This window comes from Mustela erminea, chromosome 14, assembly GCF_009829155.1.
Source record: "Mustela erminea isolate mMusErm1 chromosome 14, mMusErm1.Pri, whole genome shotgun sequence".
NCBI classification, from domain to species: Eukaryota; Metazoa; Chordata; class Mammalia; order Carnivora; family Mustelidae; genus Mustela; species Mustela erminea.
In genome coordinates this window covers 53,648,507-53,658,977 of record NC_045627.1, presented here as the reverse complement: position 1 = coordinate 53,658,977, position 10,471 = coordinate 53,648,507, and positions in this window count along the sequence as shown.

Here is a 10,471-nt window from a genome sequence, read left to right as displayed (position 1 = left end):
TGAAAATGGAATTGTTTTCCTTGTTTCTCAGTTTTATTGAGGAACAATTGACAAATAAAATTATATATATTTAAGTATACAATGTGATGACTTAATTTATATATCCATTGTAAAATAATTTCCACAATCAAGTTAATTAACACATCTATCACGTTTTTTAGGGTTTTGTCCGTTTCACCCAAGTTTTTGTTGGCATCATGTTGTTCAGACTATTACATTTTAGTCCCTCTCATTTCTGTAATTTGAGTCTTCTCCCTGTTTTGCTTGGTCTTCTAGCAAAAAGATTATCAATTTTGTTGAACTTTTCAAAAAACCTAGTGTTTGGTTTCATTGATTTTTCTTTATGGTTTTTCTAGTCTCTATTTCATTTATTTTTGTTCTAATCTTTCACCTTTCTTTCTTTAGGCTTATTTTGCTTTTAGTTTGCTCTTCTGTATTTTTCAGGTAGAAGTTAGGTTGTTGATAGGAAGTATCTGTTATTTTTTAATATATACATTCACAGCTATACATTTCTCTCTGAGTGCAGCTCTAGCTGCATCCCATACAATTTAATATGTGGAATTTTACTCATTTAGAAGTATATTCTACTTTCCTTTGATTTCCTCTTTGGCCTTCTGGCCATATAGGAGTATGTTATTTAATTTACACATATTCTAATTCAACTCTGTTGTGATTACAAAACACACTTGGTTTGATATCAGTTTTTTTTCCATGTTTTCCTTTGAACATATTTATAACAGCTACCTGGAAGCCTTTGTCACCACGTCCCACGTCTCCACGTCCCTCGAACACTGTGTCTGTTGCCTGCTTTCTGTCCCTGTGTATCACATGTTCTTTCATTGTATATCTCAAAACTTTTAACAAGTTGACATTTTAGATAATACACAATAACTACTGGAAACTGGTTCTCCCTGTCCCTGTCTGAGTCTCTTGTTTTTGTTTATTCATTTGTTTATTTCCTGTCATTGTTTGTCTGCTAATTAGTTGGCTGGACTAATTCTGTGAAGTCAATCTGTTTCCCCCAGTGTTCAGCCCCTTAGGTCCCCACTCAGATTTTTTTTTTTTTACTTGTGTTTAATTTTTTAGCTTCGTTCCCCAGGAGTTTACCCTGAGTCAGCATAAGCCATTTATTGGTCAAAAAGTGTGATTAGGGGCACCTTGGTGGCTCAGTGAGTTAAAGCCTCTGCCTTCGGCTCGGGTCATGATCTCAGGGTCCTGGGATTGAGCCCCACATCGAGCCCAGCATGGGGCTCTCTGCTCAGCTGTGGGGGGGGCCCTACTTCCTCCTCTCTCTCTGCCTGCCTCTCTGCCTACTTGTGATCTCTGTCTGTCAAATAAATAAATACAATCTTTTTAAAAAAATGTGTGATTAAGTGCCTTTGACCAGTCAGATACTTACCCTTCACCAGCGTGCATGTGAGACTTGGAAACCTCTATCACAGTTCTAGAAATTTACATTTCCCCCCACATTTAGCCAGAGATTAGTAACTTGGGTGTTTCCTCCCTGATCACCCCTAAGAGGGTACAATTTTGGACACACAAAGCTGTGTGCTAGGCTATCGGGCATACCTGTGACTGGATTTCTGAGCCTGGCTTTCTGGGTGTTGCTGCTAGCCCTGCAGTGTGTGCTTAAGCCTCTTCTGCCTACGGGGCATTGACATTTGTTGACGGATCTGTGTGTGAACTGGGGAATGATTTCAATTCCCCCCACCTCCTGCCGATCGTGCCTGAGTCGGTCCAGCCTAGCAACCGCACACCACCTTCCTGACTCCCAGAACTGACTGAGATCCCAAGAAGGCTCTTCTTGGAGATGATCTCTTTACCCAATTCCTAGCAAACTCCTAGTTGCTCCTGTCTTTTGCTTCTTGCTGCTCATGCTATGAAGTTTATGAGCCTCCTTTTAATTGCTCTCTACCCAGATCACCATTGTTTTCAATAGTTCCCTTCTGTCGCTCTCGACCCGCAAGAACGACCCGCAGACGAGGTTGAGTGGCAAACTTCTTTATTGTCAGTCTTCTACATATCTTGATCCGGGAACCTCGCACCACAATTTTAGCCCCCTATTATAGTCCCAAAGCTTACATAAGGATCAAACATCACATCACGCGCTATACCTATGCACCAATCATAAACCCTACAGGTGACCTTATCGAAGAGCATGTGAGGTGCCCGTGAACATCTACGTGACTCTGCAGGTGCCCATTGTTCTACATGTCCTGTGTCTATCCCATGAGGGATGGAAATCTCCACATTCTGTTCTAAATAAAGTCAGTCCCCTGAGGCAGCACTGTGAGTTCTTCTAGAACATGTGTAGCAGTGCTCAGGAGCCAGAGATGGGGACAGATATCTGCTTCCCCCAGAGTGATGACACCCGTGTTCCACAAGCAGGTATTGAGATGGAGACAGCCCCAGTACTCTCAGCTTGCCTCTCCCAGCGTGGAGCCTCCCTCCTGGGGGCGAGTGGGGTGTGGAGTTGAGGTCCCAACATCCCAGCCCACTGCGCCTGGAGCAGAACTTCCGCTCATGGGAGTGGGGGCTCCATGGGAGAAAGGGGCCTTCGCCATCTTGGCTGTGCCTCTTCAGAATAGAACTTCTATAAACACAGGCCTGTAAGGATGAGAAATGCCTGCATCTTGCCCCATTAGGGACAAAACTGTAACCTAAACTGGGTCTCAGAGGGAGAGGCAGGCCCTGTGTTAGTGGCCATACCGGCCCAGGGTAGAAGCCTGGTGTGGAGTTTCCATAAGACAAAGCTGAGAGGGGATAAGGGAATGGGTCACAGTTCAAATGCTATAGACACTCCCTGTTCTCACCAAGATTTAGCAGATTTTCTTAAATGAATGTGTCTCCATTTGCTGTATGTCTTTAAGACAATTTCCAAAGATTATAAATAACTGATATTTATAATTTTCTCCAGTTAAAAAGCTGTTTCATGGGGTGGGGGGGTCCTTGAGCTCCACAATTTGCCAGTCCGGAAGCCCAGCTCCTAATTTTTTTTCGTATGATCTTGAAGAAATGGAGTGTATTGATGAGAACAAGTGCACAGGACCTAGGCTTGAACCCTAGATCTGCTTTTCACCAGCTATGTGGCCAGGAGGTCATATAACCCCCCTGAGCTTCTACTTCCCCATTCGTAAAGAGGAGATGGTAATAGTACCTCCTTCCAAGAACTGACCAGCAGCTGGCAAGGACTCAGTAAACACCAGCTCGATGGTTCCCCTTGAATGCTCCTTTTCAGGAACATGGGTGACTGCAGGGGCTCTGGTATCCTCTGCCCCCTCCTCGGTCAGCTCCGTGGGGAGGCGGCTCTCTCTGGACTGCAGGGCCCCCCTGCTCCTTTCCGCCCAGCCCAGAGTCCTCCCATGCCAATATGTTTATCCTAGAAATGAACTGGAGCCTCTTCTTGGGGTCCTGGGCAATTCCACTCCTCACTAATCTCTCAGAGGAATCGTACTCATTAATAAGTCCAAATGGGAAAATCTCTTGCCCATTCCCTGCCTGCACAACATTTCAAGCTTTCTCTGTAAACTGACCAGTCATCCAGCCTGCATCTTCCCCTGGAAGCTCTGGGCTCAGCCAGAGTCTCGACAGCGGCTGGCCTGGTGGAGAGTCAGTTGTTCGACCACCTGGAGAGGGAAGGAAATATAATGCTCTTTGGAGACACCGAGGGACTGTCCCCATTGGCTGAACAGGGGCTGCTCCCATGGGATCCCCCTGGCTGCTTATCTTATCATTTTTCTCTGAAGAAGGAAGGACTGATATGTCAAGACCTTTGCACAGGAGAGAAGGGAAATTTGGAGAAGCCAAGTTTCATTTAAGTGAATTTCACCTTATGACAAAGATGAAAAGAATAGAAAGAAGCTTTCAGGAGGCCAAGCATATATTCCCATGGGGGCTCTGCTGTGATTTGGGGCCTGAGGGAATTAGGTCATCTCCAAAAGTCCTGCCAGTTCCATCAGGGAGAGACGCCCAGCTGTGCCCATTAGGAGGGAACATTGCCCAGACTTCATGCAGAGCGGGCCCAAGGGGAATCCAATTCTGAGTCTAAAGATAGGCTGTGCAATGCTTTGTACAGTGTGGGTTTCTGGAAATTTGCATAATGTCTTAGGATAATCATCTGGGAAAGAGGGGAACATTCAAACTGGAGAAGTACCCTGGGAATACACTGGGGCAGGAGCAAGAGGCCCTCCAATGGAATGTTTACCCCCTAATAGATACTGAAAGCCTCTGCAAGTCTCAAATCAAGTTTCCTTTTAAAGGGAAGATAATAAGGAAAGTGGATGGGCAATGCCGGCGATGAGTCATTTGTCCCTAAACAGCTGCTTCTGTGTGAGGCTGCACATGGCTCTGAGTGGGGTGAGGGTGCGACAGCTCACTATCACTTCAGTTTCTGACTCCCAGGAAACTTGCTGAGATATTCACAGCCCTGAACTCTTTCCAGAGAGGAACACAGCTTCTGTCTTTGAAACCGGCAGCACCAATAGAAACTTAAAAAATAGGTTGCCAGAGATAAAAGTCAGTTTAACTCCACAAATATTCATTAAGCACCTACTGGTGAGTCAAGCACCAGGCAAAGTGCTGGGCTGAAGGAGGGAGTCGGGAGTGCTGTCTGATCCCATAGACGGACCGTAAGTGGGGCTGACATGAGGCAGGCAGAAGCAGTACAGCGAAATTGCACACACTGTGCTGTGAGAGATGAGTTCAGAAGGAAATCTGTGAAGGTAGATCTGTGTTGAGCTTCAAAAATAGGACTAGAATGTCATGAGGCATGTAATTGTTCCTCCTGGGACAAGGGAAGTGTGGCCAAGTTCATCAGAGTCTGAAGCCTGCCGATGCATTTTCCAAACATAATAAAGAAGATTTCTGTGCAGCAGGAAGAGTATAAGGCAAAGAGTGGTATCAACAACAACACAACCGACCGACTGACAGAACTGAGACCTGAGCATGGGCCTGGCATTCAGTGCTTCCTAGGTTCCACGCCCTCTGATCTTCACAGCATCTGAGACACGGTCTGTCAGGATCACATATTCTAGGTGAGAAACCTCCGCATGAAGAATTTAGTGCCTTGCACGCTGACATACAGCTAAGGCTCAGTAGAGACAGCATCCATCCTTTCCAGGGTCTGGAGCCTGAATTCTCTGTGACTGAAGTCTGAGACTAGCCACAGAACTCACAGCCCATGGCCTCAATCATGCTCCTTCCTCTGGGCCTGTCCCCCGCCCCCCGCGTCATCATGTGAATGAGAACAGTATTGACCAGGTGACCCTAAGATCCCTTCCAACCAGGTCATCTGAAACTCATTTTTTTGGGGGGGGGGGGCTAGAAGGGAAGGAGGCAAGGGACAGGGAAGGGTCAAGAAAGTCAGAGAGTAAGGGAGGACTGCCTCAGGTGGAATAAGGCAGAAAACCAGCTCCCCACTTCAGTTGTGACTGGCTTTGCCTCACTTTTCACTCTTGCACTCACGTGCCTGGACGGGGTTTCTTTCCTGAGCACTAAGCACCTCACCTCCACAGAGTCCGTCTGCTCTGAAGCGGTCTTGACAAATGATCCCAACAGTCAGAATCCCCTCAGGTGATGCCAGGTTTGGTTCAAAATATATTTACAGCCTGCTTGGCCGGAGAAGTCATTATCGTCCAGAACCTTGGTGACGGTTACTGTGTTGTGACCTGGAGTTCACTGTTAAAAATGTCACCCAAGTAGTGGAATGTATTTGGTTATTAATATGATTGTTGGCACATCCTGTGCAATGCTTCTAAGTTGAATTATGGTACTAGACAGAACTATAGATAAGAATGAAGCTTGTGTTTTATCCATGATGGTGTATCATTAAAGAACAAGGAAAGGGAAGGGAAAGGAAGGGCAGGGCTAGGTGGGCTCTTCTGCACGCCACCCCAACCCCAGCCCAAGCAGATCGGCACTGGGCTGCTCACACGGGAGAGGGAAGTGCTGACATTTTTGGGATTTCCCTGGGTGGCTGATGGGCCAGAGCAGAGCTAGGCCCAGAAGAGCCTGGGGGCTGTGTCCAGCCCTCCTTCATGGCCTGCCTCCAAATCCAGGACAAAAACCCCAGCCTCAGCAGGGCTACCCCCACCCCATGAAAGACTGAATAGCTAAGTCTATGTCACTTGAACATTTACAAACACAGCTTAAACCCCCAGGCTACCCCTCCAGTTTCTTTCTTGGGGCCCAGGTCTCCTGCTGCTCCTGCTTGCTACACTCCAGGCCCTGGGGGCTCTAAAGGAGGTTAGCAGATAGACACCAGCCAGCACAGCCTCCCAAGGCTTCTTGCCCTCGTGAGCCTAGAGTTTGCTGGCCAGGGGCTTTCCTAACAAATGGGTGACAGAGAGGGGAGTCTTCTGGCCCTGGGCACTCTTCATTTCTCCAGGGACATTTTCAGCTTCCATTTTTCTGGCCTGGGTGGGGGGGGGGGTGCTCCCTTTCTCTAGCCAGGGCTCCCTCACAGATAACCAGAGCCTCCCCAGCCCCTGCCCTGCCCCGCCCCGTTACATGGCACTTCACAGAGGAAACCGCTCTCTCCAACTGCTCTCTGGACTCTTTCCCTCCTTCTCTCCCTTCAAACTCTGCTCACTTACCACAGGGTGGCAATTTGCCCCCATCCTGGCCCGCCTTTTGTGGTAGAGACAGGATTTACAGCAGACATTGTTGGCTTCTTCCCAAGGGCACAGTTGATCACTTGGTTGCTTCTAGAGCCTGAGTTTTCACAGTTAATCTGCCTTCATCCCCTGGCCACCATGTGTTTTGCTCAGCCCGTCACAGAGGGCCCAGTCTCGGCAGTGTGCTCACAGCCTCGTTCTGGCCAACGAGAACTGAGGGAGATGGCCCAGGGCCCTCTGGGAAGGGCATTCTTGCTACTAAAATGAGCTACACGGAAGCACACTTTTTCTTCTTCCATCAAATGTGGTCATGTCTGCAAGGAAATATAAAAACCATCTGCAAATACTGGGGGAAACTAGACCAATATGCTGAAGATGACAGAGTACAGAATACAGAGAGAGAGTACAGAGGTAGAAAGAACTTTGGTCCTTGAAGATGCCTTTGAGACCATTGACTTAACCCTGGAACTACCCATTCCTGGGCTTTTTTGTTATATGAGATGTTAAATCCCACTTTGAGTTTTTTCCCCTCACAGCTCAAAACATCCCAACCCAGAGTGTAGTTTCTCCAGCCCTTTCACCAGGTTTGGCAGGGAGAAAATGTCTGATATCACCCCAAAATCTATCTTTACTCATGGACCAAATCAGGTGGCCCTTTGCCTGTTCTTGTAAATAAAGTTTTATTGGAACACACCACACCATTCATTTCAAATTACCATGGCTTGAGTTGTGGCAAGAGAAATGGCATTGTCTGCAAATATGAAAATAGTTACTATCTGTCCCTTTACTGAAAATGTTCTAATTTAGACCCATCAGGCCAGAAGAAAAGCAAAAGTTCCTCAAAAATTGCCACAGATCATATAAAGGTACATTAGAACATGAAATCACTGGGAAGGAAGGCGCTGAAGAGACTTAGAATACGGAGTATCTGCCACAGAGATGAAGCCACAGAGACTGTCCTGAGAAGGACAAGATGGGGTATAAGCTATTGGCCAAACTCACTGACTGTGACAGTTAATTTTATGTGTCTACTTGGCCAAGCCATGGTACCCCATTACATGGTAAAATACCAGTCTTAATGTTGCTAAATGTTTGTTGAGATGTGACTAACATTTAAATCAGTAGACTTCCAGGAAAACAGATTGCCTTCCTCCATAATGGGATGGGCCCCACCCCGTCAGTTGGAGACTTTACAGAAACTATAGAGGTTTCTCAAGGAAGAAGCCGTTCTGCCTCAACTATAAGAGAGAATCCCTGCGTGTGGTTCCAGTGTGCAGACTTGCACATTCTTGACTCAAGACTGCAATATCAACTCTTATCTGAGTCTCCCCCTAGCTGGCCTGCCCAAAAGATGTTGGACCTGCCAGCCCCCACAATCCCATGAGCCACTTTCCTAAAATAAATCTCAATATCTCTCTCTCTATTTCTCTCTCTCTTTCTAAATATCTCTATCTCTCACCTTTATCTATCTATCTACCTACCTGTCTATTTCTCTGGAGAACTGTGACCTACACACTGATCATTCTAATTCTGTCTCAGCGGTAAGGAACATCTTATTTATTATGCTGAGAGGGCTTTTCCAGTGTGAGATGCCAGAGATGACTCCCAAATGCACACAAACTTTAAGAAGTTTATTATTAAAGGGTACAATGCTGCCTTAGACACACAAGTCTCAAGTTCACAGTTACAAAGGCTGGGGAGGAAACTTGGGAAAACTGGCCCCTGGCACACCAAGAACTAAACAGAGGTGGCTCTGAGGGTGGGTTCAGAGATGAGGTCAACCCAGAAGAAACATCTTTTTAAACACAAGGTTAACGGGTCAAGTCTGGCCAGGCGCCACTTCCCCGTTTAGAATGTTTCACATTCCTTAGAAACTACATGCTCAGAAGAAGAGGTAGAGCGGCTGTCCTTCCTTCCAGAACACAGCAACAGCCACAGTCTCTTGCTGGCAAGTCTCCCCAGAGTGCCCTGAGGATTATCTGCTTTGAAATACAAAGCCCAGGAACTGGACAAATGGCCCTTGTTTGTGCCAACGCTCTGTGCTCTCTCTCTCTCAAGGTTCCTTTCTTTTCCATGTAGAAAGTCTCCACTTCCTTCGGCTGTTTAATATCCTGGCTTGAGGGAAAGTCCTAATCGTTTACTATTTTGCTGCCTTGGATCTCAGTCAGTATCTGGCTATTCACAGGCATTCTGGGCCTCCCAGCAACACCAGACTCTTTGTGGAGGGAAATCCTTACTTAAGACATTATACTGTGAGAAACTGTCCTTCCGTAAACCCTCCTGCCCTTGTACTGTTTCAGGTCATGCCCAGCCAAGAGTCTTGCCATTTGTTAAATGAATCAAAATATTGAAGAGCATGGGGCACCTGGGTGGCTCAGTGATTAAGCCTCTGCCTTTGGCTCGGGTCACGATCTCAGGGTCCTGGGATCCAGCCCCGAATCATGCTCTCTGCTCAGCGGGGAGCCTGCTTCCCCCCACCCCTCTGCCTGCCTCTCTACTTGTGATCTCTGTAAAATAAATAAATAAAATCTAAAAAAAATATTTTTAAAAATTAAAAAAGTATTGAAGAGCATAAAGTCATTTTCTATTATTGAAATTATAGTTATTGAAAATGTAATTTACCCCGATGTCTTGCATGGCCATAGGTATCTTCATCTTCTTTCTGAGATGCTCGCAGCTCATGGCCATTACGATGTCCACTCATCATCCCTGAGCTTCTGGCAGCCCCACATTGTCAGTGTCCTTCAGGAGCAGAGCCCAAGTAGAAGGTGGCAGGGTGCGTGATGTGTGGGTGGATGGGGAGGTGACATAGACCTGTGGGAGGTTTGGGACGGCAGGAGAAGACTAAGGAAAGGAAAGGATGTCCTTTCTTTAGCCTGGTTTGTATTGTTGGGTGAACCAAAATCATGTGTGTGTGTGTGTGTGTGTGTGTGTGTGTGTCTCCAACGTCAGGAAACCAGGGAAGAGAAGGTGAAGGGAAAGACCTTTGACTCATTACAAACCAGACCTCTTTATGCTCTGTGCCTAGAGATGTTCATGCCGTCCTTGTCCTCACATGTCTTTAGAGCAGGCTTGGGGACAGCGACATCCTTTTCTCAAGAGCAAGGAGAAAAGGCTTGAGCTAAGCAAATATTTTTCCTCAAAAGTAAGTTTCAGGAGCGATTTTTAGTTATCTCACCTTTTAAAGCAAGCTCTCCCCCTCCTAGGAAACCCTGTGCCTAGGCACTTAAGAAGAGTTCTGCGACGTGAAATAAAAGTTTTTCCAAAACATAACCATAAAGGACAAATAATATGTCATATGGGAAGTGCATGTGTGCGTGTGCATATGTGTGTGTGTGTGTGTATGTGTCTGTTTAACAAGAAGTCAGTTATGTGGCATACATTATGCAAATTTATGTTCATTTGGCAAGTAAACTCTCATTTCAGCCTGCTTTTAGCATGGGTTGTAGAGTTCCATATATTAACCTGAAGTTATTATTTCTGTGCTAACAAAGTTCATGAAAACCATTTCACATAGGGAAGAAAGATAGATGGTATGCAGATTATTTGAGAAATCATCTGGAAACCGATGGGAAATCCTTCTCTATGTTAAGATCATGCAGTGGGATGACCTCACTACCCAAGGATTCCATCAAAGCGAGTGGTGCAAGAAGCATTCTGTAAGTGGCCTCTTCCTGCTGGTGGGTTTAATAAAACAGAGCCCATTAAAGGCAAAGAAAAGATGCTTGGTTTAAACTGGATCTTACAGACCTCAGTCAAGTGCAATCATCGGATTGTTTTCTAAAGCATATACATTTGAAATCATGAAGACTTCAACAAATGCTTTAAAAATCACTTGTTCTGAATCTTATGTCAGA